This window comes from Cantharellus anzutake (genome assembly GCF_015039405.1).
Source record: "Cantharellus anzutake strain C23 chromosome Unknown EI90scaffold_32, whole genome shotgun sequence".
Lineage (NCBI taxonomy): Eukaryota > Fungi > Basidiomycota > Agaricomycetes > Cantharellales > Hydnaceae > Cantharellus > Cantharellus anzutake.
In genome coordinates, this window is record NW_024066982.1 from 168,606 (window position 1) to 188,342 (window position 19,737).

A 19,737-nucleotide genomic window follows, 5' to 3' on the forward strand; every position below is an offset into this window, starting at 1 on the left:
CCGAGGTCGGAGCTAAGACCGGAGGTTCCGGAGACGAGATGTGAACGGGATACCGGAGCGGAGGTCTGGAGTCGGGAGCATAGGTTTTGCGTACTCATCTGGAAGGTGTCGAGGTTGGGGTCGGACCCGGAATGTTCCGGAGTCGGACCGAAGGTGGTGTCCAAGCCGGAGGTGGGATAACCTCTTGGGAGTCGGCAAGGAGAAGGTGACGGAAGGGAAGTAGGGCTCCGGAAGTCGGAGTTCGGAGTTCCAGGAGCCCGGAGCGGAGGTCGGGATTGTATGGATATGACACCAACACTAGTGTTACTGAACGTTGGCACAGCACTGCTCTCTGAGTTGCTGAGGCCACAGTCCCTCCGCTTGTCCTCTACCTCCAGCCTCCCTTCCGGGGAAAGGTCCAGACATGCCTGTTCTCCCTCATTGATGTGTTCTGACACCCTCCTACAACACCCATGCTGAAGGAGGAGAACAGAAAATCCTATAAAGGCTGTTCTTTCTTCTGATACTTATATGTTAGTATTGGTACTTTAACTCAACCACTGTAGCGTTTTGGTTGCTTTGTGAATTGATATTTGTATGTGTTACTAATTGTTTGTGTGTGTACATAACTCTCAGGGTTCAATGCACTTGTCTGCGTGATTGTTCCACACGAAAATCACGCTATAGACTTACTATTTTTAGTCATTTCACCTCTGTCTTGTCACTTTTAACTCAGAGCAAGTCACATGTCATGGGGTTATTTGTTAGCTTAAGGGTGTAGCTTTCTGTTGGTATAAACAACAGTAAACTATGAGGATTATTTATGAAGATATGAATTTCTGTCAGAGATGGGCAGGTTTTTGTCTGAGTTGAGGTCAGAGGTTTTGGCAGAGTCGGAGCACACATGTACAGAAATGTGGGTGGAAATTAGCAGCACATCTGGAAGCACTGTTTAGAGTTAGCAGAATGGGATCATGGCCTCAGCGACTCAAGGGGAGCACTGTGCCCTGAGCTTGACCTCTGAGGGAGATCCCTTATTTACAGATTGACACTTACAATGAACTTCAAGCAAAAACTTGCAGGCAGCACAGGCCCAGTGGAGGAGCGTGAGCTCAGCAAGGACAGACTTGAAGGGGGGGAAGCCCCCTTTGCAGAGGTGGGGACTCAGACCAGACAGGGGGGTACTCTAGTTGATTTCAGCCTAAGGTCCCTGAAAGTATTTACAGGATATAAATAGGCAGGAGGAAAACATAGAAGGGCCGGTCGGTCTGGCACGGTCCAGCATGGAAATGAGTGGGGATTGTCAAACTGAATAAAGACAAGAGCCTGAGAAATGGGAGGCAAAAAATGAACTAAAGCAAAAGCGGATCAAGTGCCAATATTGACAGGTTAAGTGAATAGGGGGTTTCACAGTAAGCCAGATTGGGCTAAACTGAGAGTCTAAATCGAGTCTAAACTGCGCAATACTGGAGTGAGTTTTGGAGTGGGCTTAAGCCACTGTTAAGACATGATTTGAGGGTGTTCACAGTAAGCACTCTAAACTGGAGTCTAAACTGGAGTATCCCTGGGTTCGTTAAATCCATCTGAGGTATCAGGTGCTTGGCTAACCATGCAACTGGTAGTTGAAGTCGATGTTGGGCACTTGTCTGTCCACACTTTCCTCCTGACTCACCACCAGGGCTGATAGTGTGTGCTATGCTTCATGATGGACTGGGTGTATGCACTCTGAAATGGATGATTCTAGTTTGAATGTAACGGTTACAATGCCAGTCCTATCTCAAGTTCCATCACAAGCACCGACTGTCCCCATGATTCCAACTTGCACTCTTGCCCATGGAGTAGGACAGCAATTGATAGCAGGGACCATTAATGTGGGATGATGCGCTTGTAGAAGTACATATGGATTTGCTAGTAAATTCATAAATGAAACGGATGTGCATTGAAAATTTTGGGGATGAGGAGCTTGTATAGGATAATGGGGGTATCGGAGGTATTGGGGACTATCAGACCCAGATTGGGGCACTCATGGAAGTGGGGTGTGGGTTGTATCATGAACTGGTGCAGTGGAGTACGGCAAGTCTAAAGCATGCATGTAAATTATAGTGTCCTTTGGCACTGGAATGAGACTCACTGGTTGAACACTAGCACAGGTGCTGCACAAAGGACAACATCCAAGGGAGAGGGGTTATGCCTACCCAATGTGCCTGCTGTGACTGAAAGAGGACAAACCCTTGGATCTGTGGGACAACTGAACAGTACTAGAGGGACATGGAGTTTAGAGAATGATAAGTCCGAGTTTAGAAAGCTGTTTAGAGTTGAGTTTAGACCAGTTGGGGCATGTGAGCCCCAAGAGCTAAACTGGCTAAACTGGTCAATTTTGCCAAGACTTTTCAGTTTTGATCTCAGTCTAGGATTTCAGTTTAGACCTCAGTTTAGACCTGTTTAGAGTACCATGAAACCCCCTAATGAATAAGAAGTGCATCAGCACATGGATCAAGTGCCAATATTGGCAAGGTAAGCGAATGAATAGATGAACAATATAGGCACTCAGCAAGGAATGAATGGTATGCTGCCGAGCAACAAAAATGGCCAGAGGAGAAAAGTGGAGGTCAGCATGCAGCACTGATACAAGTCTGCAAATAAGCGGGTTTGGTGCAGTGCCAACACAAGTCCACAAGAAGGGTGGATCTGTCAGTACTGTCACAAGGACAGCATGATGTCCAGCAGAGGTCCTGAGGGGAGTGGGAGTGTTGACCTGACCACAGGGTGTGGAGGGCAACCAGAAGCATCAGAGGTGCAGAGGGTGCAGAGGTGGGTGGAGGTACAGATGTGGGTGGATTGTCATATCCATCCACAGCCATCACCTTCCACCACCTCCAGCCCTTCCAGATTGCCTCCGCTCCTTCATCACTAACCTCAGAGCCTCCAGTTTCCGCAATCCCCTCCAACTCCCCTGATGGTCACCACCCCCTCATTTCAATATATTACCTATGCCTCCCTAAGTATGGAACCCCGAAGGTCTCTGGACAGCTCTGACATCTGCAAGTGCACCCCCACTTCCACCAGGCAACTCAGTTGCTGTCATATCCATACAACTCTGGACCTCCACTCCTGTTTCTGGACCCCCATCTCCTCCTCCAGAACTCCAGATCCTCCACCCCCTCCTCCCCCTGTTGGTTGTTGAGAGCCACTCTACCTCCAGCTCCAACACAACGTCCAACGCTACCTCTGGTCCGACTCCAGTTCACTCCGGGTCCGATCCCAACCTCGTACCTTCCAGACCAGAGTTTGTGATGCTCCATACCTCTGGCTCTGGACTCCTGTACCAGAACCCCATCGCACCTCCACCTCCGGAACTCCAGTCACATCTCCACCTCCGGACTTTGACCTCCTCCTCCATCTTATCTCCTTGTATTCCTTATTACTTACATCTTGCCAATATTCCGGACTTAGACTTCCGACTCCGGACCTCTGGAACTTACTCCAGACCCTGCAGTCTCTATGGTATGGTGTCATTTAATCCTCTTGTTGCCTCTTCCTTATTTAGACAGCTGCTTCCTTTCCATATTAGTCAGCTGTCATTCCCCACAACCCACTCCACTCCTTCCCCTCTTGGCCTTGCCCTTTGGGAAGCACCATAGAGTTCCAACCCTTGACCCTTGGGGTTGTTCCCTCATCCAGTCCCCCTTTGTTCTCCTTCCAGTTCCCTTTGTCCTCTGACTCGACTCCTGTAGTATTATATATATACTCTGTACATAGATTCCTGTACCCCTAGTCTGAAATCGACCATGATGACTAGATTGTCCCCCCAAGAGACTCCCCCTGCTAACCTGAAATTAAGGACCACCTTAGACAACAAGCAATGGCACAGCACTCCACTTGAGTCGCTGAGGCCAAGGTCCCTCCATTCCTGAGTCCCTTCTCCGCTTCCAGACAACTCCACACTCTTCTAACAGTTGCCTTCCCTGCAAGGCTACCTTTGGGCTGATCCCTCCTTTCCGCTTCTGGGTTATAGCCTGTCACCCTGCTAAACCCTGTAACCTGACTCATCAGTAATATTCAGTCAGCTAACCTGTAACTCCGTTAGCTCCGCTCTGCCTGGCCCCTGCCATTTATGGGCCTGCCTTCTAGACTCCCCTTGTAACTATATATACATAACTTGTAGATACGTTACACCTCAGTGATAAAAATCAACTAGAGTTTTCCCCCTCTTCTAGAGTTCCTTCTCAGTCAGTAAATTAGGGCATGGATGTGTTACTAGGCACAGCGCTCCTGGTATAAGTCGCTGAGGCTGAAGCCCTCCGTCACAGGGATGTCATCTTTTGTCCTGGATCTGGTCTCTGACATGGAGGTCTGGATGCAGTGCATGGCTGTGTCCACATAGCAGAGTGATGGGTGTGGTTCAGATGCAGAGGAACTAGAGGGACTGGATGCCAGGAGCGCCAAGGGCTCGGGAACTGGAGGTAAGGTCAGAATGCCAGCAAGGTCCGGGGTCAGATTGTTGACCAAGTCTCACTCGATAGGGCAGGGGGCCAGACATCGGGTTGGGGGCTGGTTAGGATGGGTTTTGGGTCAGCAGATTCGCCTATCGGCATTGATTCACCACTGGTGGAGCCCCAGGATTTGTTGGTCATGACAATTTCTCAAGATTTAATTTTGAGGTTCTCCACGTTGCTTTGGCATTAACTCATCCATTGTCTTACAATTAATTCTGAATAAGTTCCTGGACTCAAGCCCTTTAGTTTCGCATTTCTAGCTCATCCATTTCTACCACAAACTCAGGATGTTTGAGCCAGTCTTCTCTGCAAGCATGTTTTAATCTTGTTAAATTTGTTTCTCCCTCAATTCTTCAGATTTTAACATGAAATTTTTTCGTACACAGACTTATACTTCAACTCTTTAAGACCGACAGAAATTCATATTTTTCCTCATTTTCCTCGTATAAATATTCCCAATTCTTTCATCTTTTCTGTCATATCCGTGCATATCCGATTCCGACCCGACTCCCGGACCTCCTTCACCACCTCTGGAGTCCTGCCCTACTGCTGTCCGTTCCAATATTCACCCTCGGTCCTCACACCACACCTCCTCTCACCCCCCCATGTCACCTCCACTCCTCCGTCCCTCTCCTGTCCTATCTCTGTCCGCTCTGATACGTACCTCGGACCAAACACCACCCCTTCCATCATCCTCCTACTCTTCTCCCGTCCGCTCCAATACTCACCTTTGGACCTGACACCTTTCCTCTCCTCCACACCTTTCCTCCTTCCTCCTTCCTCTCTCTTCCCTCTGGCCCTCTTCCATCGATCCCCCGCCAAGTTACAACCTTCTGCCGCTGTCCTGTACTTTGTACTCGGACACTGCTTGTACCTTTGCTCCAAGCCTCCATCATAGCTCCTACCTCAGACTTTGATGCCACCTCGGCCTTAGTCCATTGCATTGGTGACCTCATACTATGTAAACACCATTGCCAATATTCCTTGGACTTTCAACCCCACCTCCATAACCTCCGTAAGCTCCGTAAGCTCCGAGCTCCACGGATCATCTTCGGCTCTTTCGCTGCTTGTAATGTATCTCTCGTGTTTTCCCCTCATCCCTATTTGGACTGCTGCTTCTTCCCATTCTAGCCAGTTAGTCATCATCCTGTCAGGGCACACCCGCCTGACCCGGCCCCACCTTGCCCAGTGCCCCACCATCCGCTCCTCCCGACCTCCCCCCTCTTCCCCTTTTACACTTCTCTTTCTTCTTTCCTCTCTTCTCTCTTCTCTTTCCTCTTTATTCTTTTCTTATCACACGGACGACTTCCTTTGTATCAATGTACCATTGACCTGGCTGCAGTGTAACGCGCCCGGACCCAGACACACCGGATGACCTCCCGCATACCGGACACTCCTAGGACCTCTTACGGAGGTACCCGGATGGATGCGGCTGTGTGCGTAGATGACGTGGCGCTTCCCACGTGGCCTCAACCACATGTATATAAACACAGCCTAAGTGGGAACTGAGAAGCAACCTTCTTCTCACATTTCCCACTTTAGCCTGAGTGGCCAGGGACCCTCATCTACTTCGGGCCCGTGGTTACACGTGCCTGCGTCATACCTACTGGACCCTCAGCCCCAGGCGATATACCCGGGCACTCTCAACCCCGGGTCGGTCCCTGACACGTCCCCACTTCCCCTCATCCTCCTGCCTCTCTGGGCCTCGCCCTCCTTACCTCCTTTCAGACGTACCACAGGTTCTGCTTTATGACCTTCGGTACCGCTCCGCTTCTGTCTTCCCTTTGTTCCTGTTCCGACGCCTTCGTTCCGATTCGGATCCCCTTTGTTTCCTTGTGCTTTCACCCTCCCCATTATATATTGGCGCCTGTACATACTCGTTTTAGGCCTTAGTCTGAAATCGACCTGAAATGCCCCCAAGAGACTTTCCCTCTGCTAGATCCGAAATTAGGGACCCCCAGGACAACCAGCAATGGCACAGCGCTCCACCTGAGTCGCTGAGGCCGAGGTCCTTCCACGCTAAGTCTCCGATTCCACTCCAGAGTCATCCGAATCTGCCCGTTCTAACAAGATGCAACTTTATGCCCCCCTTAGAGAAGTAAGAAATATTTTTCTCAAGCATTTCTGGTTATCACTCCAGTGCAAAAAAGTGAAATGCAGTTAAGATTGCCACTGTAGTAAAAGGCAGCAATCAGGGAGAGATCAACAGGAGAGCTGGTTAACACTCCAGATTTCAAAGTGTAAACAAAAACAATTATTTTTCTACTGTCAAAACAAGCAATAAAAATAAGACAAAAATAAGTCAAGGCCAAGGGACACTTCAGACACAATATAAACCCATTGACAGAGTAGAATCTTTGAAAATTCACCAAGTAGAAGATTTACTTCAGGTTAAAATTCCAAATTTAACAATCCTATGCAGAATTATATCTAGATAAATTGAGAAATTACACCAAGGGAACAGCTCTGCAGGGCTTTGTTCATCTGTAAGTCATTTCTCAGAGACTTTAGACTAACTCATAAAATAGAATTAGCCAAAACACTTGGATTAGTACTACATTTACAACAAATCTACTAGTACACTTCCCCAGCATTGAGCAGGTATGTTAGGATGGTTCTTGGGATAGCCCTCCATTGTGAAAACTGATGTTGGCCAGGATTCTTGCTGGGTGGGCCCCATGGGCCTGGAAGTTGGCCAGTTCGCTGTCAAGGTCTATGTAGTTGTAGGTATTGTTCCCATCCTGGGGGTGTTGGGCAGCTGCAGTTACATGGTCTTGGGCATCAGCTATGGCTGGGGTCTGGGCAACTGAAAGGGATCTTACTTGTTTTGGGGACAGTACATTCTGTTCCCCCATTCGCCTCAGGCCTCAGTTGGTCCGTCTAAGTATACGCTTTGATGGGCTGTATATTAACAGGGTAGAAGTAAAGGCTGATCCGCCTTTTACAGCTACCCTGAGGGTTTATATACATTCTAATGCATTCTCAGTGTCATATCCCGGAATCCCGACCCCGCACACTCCCACCACATCACACCTTCCTAACAACTTCACCATCCCCTACACCTTGCCTCCCCACTCTCCAAGTCACCTTCCCTCCTGACTGTCTCAGCTCCGGTCTGGTTGCGGCACACCGAACCTTGGCTACTCCCATCCCGGAACCTCGGTCCCGAGTCGGAACATTCGGAGATCCCGGATTTGCTCCGATATCCTGATGGACCTCCGACATCCCATGACATGCCCTTAAACCCTTCCTCCACCCATTTCATTTATTTGAGTCACCTAACATCCTTCGGATACGCAACTCCGCTTTCGGAGCTACCCGCATCCTTCGGTGATCTCCCTCACGTTATCACTTATTAGTCATCTCCCATTCTTAGCACGACTACCTTCTTACTACCATTCAGTCGGCTAACCCCCTTTATCCATTTGTCTTCCCCATTCATTTTCCGGCCTCCAACTCCGCCCCCCTTGGCCCGACACCTCGGTTCCCCGTTTTAGATATCGTTCGGAACCTTTCGGTACCTCTCGGTATCATTCGGTACCTTTCGGTGTTTTCCCCATTTTGTCATTTCGGGCTTTGACTAAAGTCCTCCCCATCCTCCTTTAATAAATACACGTAGATTAGAACCTGTAGTTCCTCAGTTCTAATCTCGACTAAAATGCCACCCAAAGTCCCTCTGAGTGAATCCTGTCCCTGTTCTACAAGACACCTCAGACATAAGAAATACAAGGACTAACTGAGATGTAACGGAGGCACAGCGCTCCCTCCGAGTCGCTGAGGCTGCGTCCTTCTTAGAGCCTCTTGTACCATCCAGCAGAACCGGGCTCCCTGAGAAGCTTCGGTTCACTACCGGAGCCCTCGGACCCCCCTCTAGTTGAGCCCCGCCTGCATTCGGACTCACGCATTTACCCCCTCTTCCATAACCGACGGGTTTTTGACACTCAGCACAAATAAATAGAGAAGCTTCTGCAACGCTAAATTAGTGTCGCAACATAATTATCAGACAACACAACATCAATTGATGTTGTGGGCAGAATATAGACATGGGCCAGGGCCTCACAGCAACCCATAGGGGTTCAGGGAGGGGAGCCTCAGCAGTGGAGTTACTGGCTCTGCCATCTGTCAGGGTTCACATGTTAGTTTGTGATAAGAGTGTCCTGAAAACCTAGTCATTGCTAAAGCTGAGGTTCTACCCTTCAGTGGACATAGAGCTTATATGTACATGTATGACATAAGCAAACATGTGTGAGAGAGAGATAACTGGAAGCTAAGTTCGCTAATGGTAGACAATGAAACAGAATAGGAATAGGAAACAAAGGGAATGTCTGGATATAGGGGTGGTGTCAGGGACTGCATGTCAGTTCACAATGATAAAGGTGTTCCCAAGAAACCTAGTCATTGTTAATGCTGAAGTGCCACCTTCAGCAGAGATAGGAGTTATATACCACTGCTATCCACTAGAGCATGGCTACAAATGAGATAAGGAATAGCTGATAGAATGATGACATGAAAAGATAAGTATTCATTTGGGTAATTGTAAGTGAGGTGTGGGAAAGGGGTGACATGTGGACAGAAGATAGGAAGTGGGAGCTAAGCAAAATTACCTGCATTCTTCAGATTTCTCCAGATCATCTTATGGCAACTCCCTTCTGGCATAGGGGGGTCAGGGTAGCTGGTTAGGCCATGCCCTGACAGGTGGCAGTGACATGTGGGAATGTATGATATGATAGGGGATATGCAGCTACATGTGGGCAGGCATGGCTACATACAATATCGAATAGGGGCATCAGAACACCACTTACGTGTTGTCCCCTGACACCATCCACTGGGGGGGGGGGCAGGGGAATGAGGCCCAGTCCTTGTATGTTGGCTGAGTCCAGGGATCTGTGACATTTCACCACACCAAGTATTGATGTGATGGAGGGGAGGGTGGACTAAGGTGATTTGAGGATAGAGATTCTACCCTTGGCAGGGGTGCTTTGGCAGAATGCTTCATTTGGGGGGAGTCGATGTAGGGGGGCACAGCCGGTACCATGCAAACAAGCTGATTATCACAATTCTACCACCCATGTCAAGCACCCCACTTCCAAAACACATCTACCACTGTTCCAGATACCCCTTCCACATTCCCCATATTTTTTCCGATTTTTTAAGCCATTCCTGACCATGGACAACCATCAGTTTCCAAATTGGGCAACTGTCACCCACATATTCTGCCGCTTCCTCCATATCTCCATCAATTTTCCACCGATCCGGACGAATTTAATATCGTTGGAAAGCCCTTGTCAACACGAGTCGAACGATGCTACGAGTGACGCATTTGGTTCAGCGGTTGTTCCGATCGCCATGGTTCTTTATTTCCTTAACAACGTCAATATTTCTTTGATATTACTTTTTTCTTACTTGTTCCTTGTGGATCTGTTGCAGTCCTAAACCCGTCGGATCATTCGGATTTCCACGTATTTCTTTCGTATTTATAGTTACCTTCTTCCTGTATTTAAAAAAAGGTCTCCCCCAACAGAGAGAGGTGCTCCCCAACGAACATGAAGTTTTAGCAAGAAGTTTACCAGCACCCAGAGTGGCAAATACGAAGCCAAAGGGGCTCAAGACATAGTGCAGGGGCAGAGTTCCCATTAGTTTGATTTCTAGTGAGATTTACAAGTTTTTCATTTTTATCACATTGCACCTGGACCATTTCTCCTCCCCCCTCCTCATCATCCGAACCTCCCCTGAGCATTCCCAACTCTGTGGCCCCCTCTCTTTCTCATTAGGGTGGGAGATCCCTTTCCCCCTTACATTGACCATCATGTCATCTTCCACATTGAATCTGGTGGACATGGGAGTAGTTGGTAGGTTTCCTTGCATGTTCATTGCTTTGGGGGGGCCGCTGTGTAGGGTATTTATGGTATGTTATTATATTAGTTAGGAGCTGGCAGGGACTCACACTATTCTGGTGTTTTTCTGCTGGTAAGTTGTGAAGGATGAGTATGTGTACTTCATGGCAATGTTTGCTGTTAGAACGGGCGGAAACGGACGACTCCAGAGTGGAATCGGAGACTTAGCGTGGAGGGACCTTGGCCTCAGCGACTCAAGTGGAGCGCTGTGCCATTGCTGTTTGTCCATGTGGTCCTTAATTTCACAGTAGGTGAGCAGGAAGTCTCTTGGGGGCATTTCAGGTCGATTTCGGACTAAACCAAAACGAGTATGTACAAGCACCGATATATATAATGGAAGGGGCAAAAGCACAAAGAGAACAAAGGGTGACCGAATCGGAACGAAGATGTCCGAACGGGAACAAAGGGTAGAGGGGGCGGAGCGGTACCGAAGGTCATAGGGCAAGACCTGTGATACGTCCGAAAGGAGGTAGAGAGGGCGAGGCCCAGAGGGGCAGGAGGATGAGGGGAAGTGGGGATGATGACTAACTGGCTAGAATAGAAAGAAGCAGTAGTCCAAATAGGGATGAAGGGAAAATGCGAGAAATACATTACAGGCGGCGAGAGTGCCGAAGGCAGTCCGCGAAGCTCGGGGGTTGCGGAGCTTACGGAGGTTATGGAGGCGGGGTTGGAAGTCCGAGGAATATTGGCAATGGTGTTTACATAGTATGAGGTCACCAATGCAATGGACTAAGGCTGAGGTGGAGTCAAAGTCCGAGGTAGGGACTATGACGGAGGCTCAGAGTAAGGTACGAGCGGTGTCCGAGTGCGAAGTACGGAACAGCGGTGGAAGGTCGTAACTTGGCGGAAGGGTGGCGGAGGAGTAACGGAGGGAGGAGAGAGGGGACAGGTAAGGGGAGAAGGAGTGGCGGAAAGGAGAGTAGTCAGGTCCGAAGGTGAGTATCGGAGCGGACAGGGGAAGCGTAGGAGGATAACTGGAGGGTGGAGGTGTTGTGAAGGGGGAGCGGAGTAGTAGGAGGGTGGTGAGAGGTAAGGAGGAGGTGTGTTGCCAGGACCGAAGGTGAGTATCGGAACGGCAGCGGTAGGTTATGACTCCGGAGGTGAAGAGGGTGGAGGTCCGGAAGTCGGGTCAGGGTCGGGTATGCACGGATATGACATTTGCCTAATCCTTGTGGGATTATCTGGGTATCAAAAACTATCATAGTTCTGCATATACCCTGCTCCTAGCCCCTGCCAGATTGGGACCCAATGTTGTACTAGGCTTAATGTGATTGCCTTGTCAAGGTCCAGGGGTCTTGTTTTTGCTGGTGAAGCCAGCATGTGATCCAGTTTGTGGTGGTGGATCCCCCCTTTTTATTTTCATGCAGTCTTATGTATTTGGTATCTTAGGTGACTTTCTTCTCTCCCTAGTTTAATGATGTTGCAGTCACACACATAGGGTTTATATACATCTGCATCCACTAGAGACCAGTATATCAGGCAACCAAACAAGAAACTGAAAGAATCAAGATCCAGAGGGACAGATCAAAAAGGGACCAAGGTGTGGTGTGGGAAGATTGAAGAATCAACAAGTTAGAGTAAATAATGGACATGTGGCCACATGTGGCAAAGTGACTTCTAACTCATATTACTAGAGACCTTTAACCCGTGGGGTGCTTGTTCCTTGCACACCCACGCGTTTAGCGGTCTCTAGCTCCTGCAGAGGGCATCGGGGCTGCGCCCTGAACCCCCCTGGGGTGTTGCCCCAGACCCCATTGGGGCTCCACCCCATGGAATGTCATCCTTGTTATTATTTGTTCCCCATGTGCTAAAGAAATAATAAGATATATGGTGATTATTTATGCACCAAGGGGCCAGCCCCTTGAACCCCTGCTCCTGTGGAGGGCCATTGGGGCTGCGCCCCAACCCCCCCTCCATTAATCATGCACAGAAATGAGAAAAGCCTATTCTTGTTCCCTTGTGCAAGTAAAGATGCAATGTGATATATTAATCAATCAGAACATCATGATACACTACATTTGGTGTCAAACGATCATGTTGCCCAGGAGGGAAAATTACCTTAATCTTTTCAGGAGAAGTCACCCTTGATAGTGCCACATAAAGTTGTCCATGGCTGAAGCATGGTGCATGCAAATCAACCCCTACATTCTTCACAGACTGCCCCTGTGCCTTGTTTATTGTCATAGCAAATGCCAATGCAACTGGAAACTGGCACCATTGCAGGATAAAGTTCAATTGCCCCAAGTCTGATGGTGTGAGTGTCATTCTTGGAATGAATGCAACTTTCCCATGATGAAACCCTCCAAGGATGCGGGCTTGGATGACCCACCTTCCCAAATGCTCAACACACAGGCGTGTTCCATTGCAAAGTCCATCTGTCACTGAAAGGTTGCGCAGGAGAATAATTGGAGATCCCACTTTCAGTGCCAATTTTGAACATGGAAGACCTGATGCATTGATGGAGTTAAGATACTCTGCTGGAATTGGTTCTGGATGCAGAGTCATAAATTGTCGACTCCCCTGGGAATTTCTCCAAGATCTGATCATTGATGTCATGGACATCAGCATTGCGTGGAGCAAGGATCATACGATAAGAAAAGTACTGATCTGGATGGTTAGGAGTGGCAATGTCAGGATATATGACTGTGATAAGGTCTTCAAGTGTGGCACCTCTTGAAATGACCATGGATTGGGGAAGTTGAACATGAGTTGGGGAGTGTTGGTTGCGTCCATGACCCAGATCAAGGAGCCATGCAGCGAATTGGATGACCTCAGGAAGTGCCCCATTCTCCAGACGCATATTCTGTGTCAAATGGAAGACCAAGAGGTTCCTCCAGATGGGAGATTTGCAGAGGGTTTTATGCACAATTGTTTCTCTTGAACCTTTTGGGATGACTGGCAAAACTTGCTGGAAATCTCCTCCAAACACCATGGTCACACCTCCAAATGGACGATTATTGTTGCGTAACTCCTGCAAAGTCCTGTCAAGAGCCTCAGGTAAATGACGTGACAGCATAGGAGCTTCATCCCAGATGCATAGCACATTCTGGGTAGCGAGAATGTCACCTAATGGAGAATCACAATGGATATTGCAGGTGGAATCCTCATGTATCAGGAGTGGGATTTTGAAGGTAGAATGAGCTGTGGCACCATCATGGAGAAGAATAGCAGCTACTCCAGAAGAGGCAGTGCAAAACACGACTTCACCCCTGCCACAAATGGTCTTGGCAATGAGGTTGTAGAGGAAGGTCTTGCCTGTGCCTCCAGGACTGTGGATGAAGTATACACCTCCCCTTTCATGCATAACAGCAGCAACGATGGCATCATATGCAATCCGCTGCTCAGCATTCAGCAATGGAAGTGCACCATGAACCTCCTGATGAAGTGCATGATGGTCATAGCGTCTGTGCTGAGCTAAGAGAGGATTGCCAACGATGCGATCCCAGTCGATCTGTGAACAGGGCATAGAGGGAAAGGAGACAGCCATGTCTCTTCCAGCCTGACACATCAACACTTTGATCAAGTGAAGGCCATAGTCATAGACCTCTTCCTGGGTTGGTACTTCACGCAACTCCCTCAGAATAAGGATTCGTCGGAGGTCATCACAGATACTGGGACAGAACTCATTCCAGAGGGCTTCAGGCTGAGCAGGATTGCAGTGGAGGAGGATGGAGGTGAAGAGTTGGTGAAGTGTTGATCCAGTTTGAAGGAGAGCTGCTTCCCTGAGGCAAAGACGCCATTCACCATCATCTTCAAGCAGTCCACAGGCAAGACAGGCTTGGTGAAAGGTTGGATGGATGATGCCATTGACAGTCCTGAGACTCTCAAAGCCAGTGGCACCACAAACAACTGTAAGCAGCAGCCTAAGGTAGAAGCGTTCACCTGAAGCTGGTGCAGCTGCATACATACGTCCAATGGCAAAGAAAGGCCAAGCAGGTGGCTTCCAAACCTTGTCTCCCTTCATCCAGACAAAGTGCTGGGGAAACTCCTGATAGAGGAAGCACCTTGCATAACCTTGAATGAGTGGATTGGAATTGGCCTTTGATAGAAAAAAATTAGTTGATGTTGTACAGAAAAATGAAAATTACTCACTGCAAAGTAGGCTGTGAGTTTTGTCTGCTGATTGCACCTCAGAATCTCCTCAACGTTATCTTCTTCATTGAACACAACATGCTGCATACCCTCCTCATGCACAGGGAGACAGACGATGTTGGGCTTGTGGACATGAAGCTCATACTCCATGAAGCGCCAGAATGCCTCACATGCACCAATCCACTGAGAGTCCAGGTAAATCTTGACTTCATCTTCCCCAAGCACAGCAGTTGCACGGTCTGGTCCCTTTACCATGTACTTGTGGATGTACTTGGTCCCTTATATTGTAGGGATATTTAGCATTTGCATATCAACGACAGCTGAAAAGGATGCTCACCTCCATATATGTTTGCACAGAACTCTACATTGACATGGCATCCCAAACGGAGCAAGAGATGGGGGTTGTAGGGGATGACATGCCTGTTGGTCAGCTGTTTGCCAGCCTTCTCAACTATCCTTCCATCATCCTGATGGCGATAGGTTGGATAACCACCTTCATCCAAGGTTGTAGAATCTTGAAAGGGTTTGGGAAAACCTTTCTCACAATGTCCACCATCATCAAGGCAGCGGTTGTGATCACAGACATGGATCATGGACTGGACGACCAATGCATATAAGGCAGGCTCTGTCTGTGGATCAGGGATTTCAGCCCTGATAACAGCATTGATGTCGTTTCCATCCCTTGGCTGGTGCTCATTTTGGACCCAAATGAGGATATGAGCATGGGGAAGGCCACGCTTCTGGAACTCGATGACATGGACATGTGCAATTGTCTTGCCAAAGAGAGGATCTTTGTCAAGATCTTTGAGGAATTTACGTAACTTCTGATAGAAGACTTGACAAACAATGTCAGGTCTGTCAGAAGCTTTCTGGCCAGGTTTGAGAGCAGCTTGGATCTCTGGCCATTGGGGATTGGCTGTGACAGTGACAAAGTACGATGCAAAGCCAAAGAAGCAGGTGATGGCCATGGAATCTTGGAAGAGCTGGAGCATATTGCGAGTGCTGCCAGGGTGGGAGGATGGAAGGATGATTCGATGACCAACCTGAGCAGGGTCTTGGTCATTGCAAACAGCATCGATGAGGCCTTGGTAACATTCTGCATGAATGGCCCTCTGATTTGCCCTGACCCAGTTGAGTCGCATTTGCTCATTTGCAGCCCAGTGATCAACCAAATACTGCAGGAATAAGTGGCCTACAATAACATGTGAGCAAAGTGATCATATATATGGTTTTAGAATTACATACCACCATGTAAAAGAAGGCTTGAGTCTGAGACCCACTGACCATTCTGATTTTGGATCTCACGCTTGAACAGGCGATAGGCATGGAATCGGGTGTGAGTGACTTTTGTGACCTTCCTCCGCACCACAGCAATGCCTGGTTCCTCATCATCATCACCATCATTGTTGTGCTCCTCATCATGACCTTCATCCTCATCAGCAGCTTGGGCATCATGGAAAGGAATCCCCAGATGCCAACCACACTCTCCATATGGAAAAAGAAGGACATAGTGGAGGGGAGTATAGGCAGGGTGGGACTCAGAGATACGCTGAAGTGGGCCACCGACTCAATGCAAAATGATGTCACGTGTGTTGTCAGCATCTGTACCATCGCCAGGAATGATGGCTGCGATCTCATCCACAATCTTGGTGGATGTCAACATGAATCCGTAGAGGGAGGTTATGCAGATCAGGAGGGGTGTTACGCATTCGCTCATGCCCAGTTCTGTTTTACATATATATAAGTGCACTGTTTCCTTTGGATCTGCATGCCTCACCTATATACTCACACCCAAGGGTTATGCTCCACCATGAGATCGTGCAGGTCAAGCATGAGCTGTGGGTCTTGGTCTGCATTCTGATCGACATGGAGTTGGTTCAAGTGGTGTCTTGCTGCATCATCATGGGAATCATAGATGTAGAGCTGAGCATATCTTGGTTGTTCCCCTTCCTGTGGCAGCAGTGAACCGATGCGATGGTACAATGACCCATGGACTTGAAACGTGTATGGCCCAGCACCTGGGATTTGCTGGTTCATGCAATTCACGAAACCATCCTCAACTTTCATCCCACATGAGACAAATGCAAGTGCAGCATTGTAGCGACAAATGTTTGTTTGAAACTCTTGAGCTTTGGTCTTGAATGCTTCTGATTTGTTTGGGGAGTGAGAGTGGACCGTGAGGAGCCGCTGGAGCAGTGGAGGTGGGGGAAGTGGGCGAGGGAGTTGAACTTTTCCTTGCAGACAGCAAGAGCCAAAACGTGGGTGATTGACTTGTGAATTTGAAAGTTTCTCCCTCTCCCAGTGCAAAGCACCACAGTGGGGGCAACGAATGTTCATTCTGCCAAGATCATCTGATGGAGTTTGTATGTTTGGACCCTCTCTATATGGGAGCCAATACTGCTGGATGATCTGATGATCAGGATGAAGGGGTACTGGGGGATGAAGTGGGGATGGAGGGAGATTGCGACCACGTGCACATGGTGCTGGTGGAGGAGAGGGGAAGCAGTGGCCAAGTGATTGGGCATGGCTTGCAATACCACCTCTGGGACCCTGTTGTAGCCCATGCTCTCCTTGGCTTGGTAAAGATTGGCTACGAACATGGCCTGCTCGACCACAGGCCCTTCCACGGGGCCTTCCATGGGGTGTTCCACGGACATTAAGTGGCCAATGAGGGGGCAATCGATTGTAGGCTTGCAAGTGTTCCAGAGCTGCAGCATCTCCCTGATTTATGTGATCCAACTCTTGTGCCCATCGATCATGTGGCAGAGGCTGAGGGGGCTGTTGGTAAGGAGCAGGAGCACACTGTGCAGTTGGAGAATGGAGGCGGCGTTCATCATGACTTTCTGAGTGGTGGGCATGTCAAAAAGTTTCAGGACTTGGTGTTCATTGTGTTCATACTTCAGGCCGTGATTGTCTCTCATCAGCCCTAAAGATTGGGCATGAAACACTGTTGATGATTGAGTTTAAGTGGGAATCTCACATTGTGATCACAGTTTTGCAAGATTTTGCAAGATTTCCCCCAGAAGTGGCAACAGAGTGTTGAGTTGCTCAATATCAGAGATGTCCCAAGTGCAAGATTGAGTGCTATAGTTAACAGGAAGCACAGAGAGTGTGTGAGGGGAGAGGGAGAGAGAGAGATGTTGATCCAATCACCGATCAAAGTCACATGACTTGTTCCATTGAATTGAAAAGCAGGCAAAGTAGACAATTGCCATATATCTTGCTTGATACTGGACCAAATGTCCTGAAACTTTGCAAACCATCTTATATATCATTAACGCAAGCATTACATATTTTAAAGACATCTTTGAGGCATTGGAGGCAGTTTCCCACGCACAGATCATCTGCGGAGCTGACAGTGGATTTGTATCTCTGTCAGTTCTTGACCGTTTCTCGTCGGGTCTTTTGCAATGGGCCCGTACTAACCTCCTTTCCATTTATTATTGTTAGTGCAAGTTGTGAATCAGCGTGTATGAGGAAGTAGCACGATTTTTCCACAAATAAACCATGTACATTAGTATCTCTGTCAATTCCCTTTCGTTTTTCGTTGGGTTTCTTTTCATGGGCTCGGACTACCTCCCTGGTCATTTGCTATTATTGGTGCAAGCCGCGAATGAGCGCATATGAGGCAGTAGGACATGTTTTCACAATTTTTCACAAAAAAAACATGCACATTCATATTTCTGTCAATTATCGTTCGTTTTTCGTCGTTTTCTTTCGTACATGCTTTCAATAACGTCCTTATTATTTTATATTATTGGCGCACATTGCGAATGAGGGTCTATGAGGCAGTGGGACGGTTTTTCACATTTTTTCACACACAAAAGACATGTACATGCATATCTCTGTCAAATCTCATTCGTTTTTCATCGGTTTTTTTTTATGAGCTTGTATTAACGTCCTCTATATTTCATATTATTGGCGCACATTGTCAAACAGCCTGTATGAGGCATGGGCACTGTTTCCCATGCACACAGCTCGCACTGGGATGGGCCACCACTCATATCTCTCTCAGTTTTCAACCATTTTGCATGGGGTTTTCTGCAATGGGTTCATGTTAACATCCTCTCCATTCGTTATTATTGTCTCACTACAGGTCATCCAGTGCAATGGCAAGATGCCACCAACAGGCTTGAGCATGGGAAAAGCTTATATAATTAACTCTCAAACAATACATTCAACCTGACTTCATTGTAGACTAGAGACCTTTAACCTGTGGGGTGCTCGTTCCTCCCCACGCGTTTAGTGGTCTCTAGCTCCTGTGGAGGGCATTGGGGCTGCGCCCCATGCAACAACATCCTTGTTATTATTGTTCCCCTTGTGCTAAAGAAATAATAAGATATATGGTGATTATTTATGCACCAAGGGGCCAGCCCCTTGAACCCCTGCTCCTGTGGAGAGCCATTGGGGCGTTGCCCCAAGCCCCACTCCTGCGGAGAGCCTTGGGGCCGTGCCCCAAACCCCGCTCCATCAATCATACACAGGAATGAGAAATGCCTTCCCCCCCTCTTGGCAATGCACTGGGAGTGAGGCCCTTTTATTTGTTGTTTTCCTTTATTTCCTTGCCATTTCTGCAAACCCACCACCCCAACTGATCAACTTTTGTCTGTTATTCCTTTATAAGTTTATAAAACAGTGATCTCCATGTTGCCAATAATTCTTTTGGATTTTATTTTATATAGCACACCTTCCTTTTATTTTTCTATCTTTTATTCTATGTTGTCCCATGTTGCCGTGAATTTTCTGGATTTTATTTTATATAAAATTTATTTTCCTTTGTTGTCCCACATTGCTGCAATTTTTTCAGATTTTACTTTATTCAGGACACCTTGGTTTTATTTTTTTTGGATGTTTCTGCTTCATGTTGTGCCATGTTGCCGTGAATTTTCTTTTACCTTATATGGAACCCTTCATTTGATTCTGCTCCACATTTTAATTATTCAATTTTATTTACCTATTTATTTTACATGCTAATAGCAAAATACAAAGAAAAAGAGAGAATACAACAGTACCACCATTTATGGTAGATGCCAATTTCGAAAACATAACCAAACATGACCAATACAACACCACTATTACTATTATTATCTAATTGTATTTGCTAATTAGCGAAAACAACAAAAAAAAATAACTAACACAACAATACTATCATTACTTATTAATAACTAATTAGCGAAAACAACCAAACAAAAAACATTACTAATACAACAACAAACAACTACTATTTTTATTATTTTATTATTATTTATTACTATTTACGATTATTATGACCTATT